Below are 1,064 nucleotides of genomic sequence, written 5' to 3'. Positions count from 1 at the left end.
AAGGGAATGAATAGGAGCTCAGTTTGGGATGTGTTAAGCTGGAAATGCTTATGAGTGAACCCAATGGGGTTACAGACTAGGAAGCTGGATATATGAGCCTGAAGTTGGAGAAAGATGGCTAGACTGAGAAATATATGTGGGAGTTGTTGGCATATAGATGATATTTAAAAGGAGTCTGGCTGAAATAATCTAGGAAGGCAGTGTGATTAGAGAGGATAGGGGACCAGGAGTGAATTCTGGAGCTCTCCAGCACTGAGAAGTTAAAGAGAAGTTGAGGAACCACAGAGGAATACTAATAAAGAGGGACCAGAAATGAAAGAGAAAATCCAAGCAAAAGTGTTGACCTGGAAGCCAAGATAAAGAAGAAGGTGCATCAAAGTGGAGGAATAAGCTACTTATTCAAGTAGCTACTTATCAAGTGCTACTGTTAGGTCAAAGCAGAATGAGGACTGAGTATTGACCATAGCAGGTAGTAATATAGGGGTTATTGGAAGTGATGTTGACGAGCAGTTCTGGTAGAGAGGTGGGAACAACAGCCTGAGTGGAGTGGCCTTGGGGGGAGAGACTTGGGGGGAGAGTTATGGGGGCAGTTAGGATCGACTGATATTTCAAGTGTTTCTTGCAGATTACAGCAAATAGGGTAGTAGTTGCTGGTGAAGGAAGTGAGATCAAGTGTTGTTTTTATTTATTTATTTTTTAAGTTGGAAGAGTTAACATTGCTAAGGTGATGGGAATGATCTAATAGAGAACAAAAATGTGTGACGTAGGATAAAGAGGGTAGGATTGCTTGAGTGCTGTCCTTGGGTAGGCAGTTGGATGTACTTCTCAAGAGTTCAAGGGAGTCTGGACTGCGGATATACATATAGACACCATAGGGACATAGATGATAAAGCCAAGAAAGTAGATGAGCTTAACCATTTTAGTCTGTTCAGACTCAAGCTGCTATAGCAAAATTACCATAAACTGTGTGGCTTATAAACAACGTTTATTTCCTAGAGTTCTTGAGGCTGGGAAGTCCAAGATCAAGGTGCTGGCAGATTTGGGGTCAGGTGAGGGCCCGTTTG

Source organism: Galeopterus variegatus, unplaced genomic scaffold, assembly GCF_000696425.1.
Source record: "Galeopterus variegatus unplaced genomic scaffold, G_variegatus-3.0.2 Scaffold788, whole genome shotgun sequence".
NCBI classification, from domain to species: domain Eukaryota; kingdom Metazoa; phylum Chordata; class Mammalia; order Dermoptera; family Cynocephalidae; genus Galeopterus; species Galeopterus variegatus.
This window is presented reverse-complemented; position numbering follows the sequence as displayed.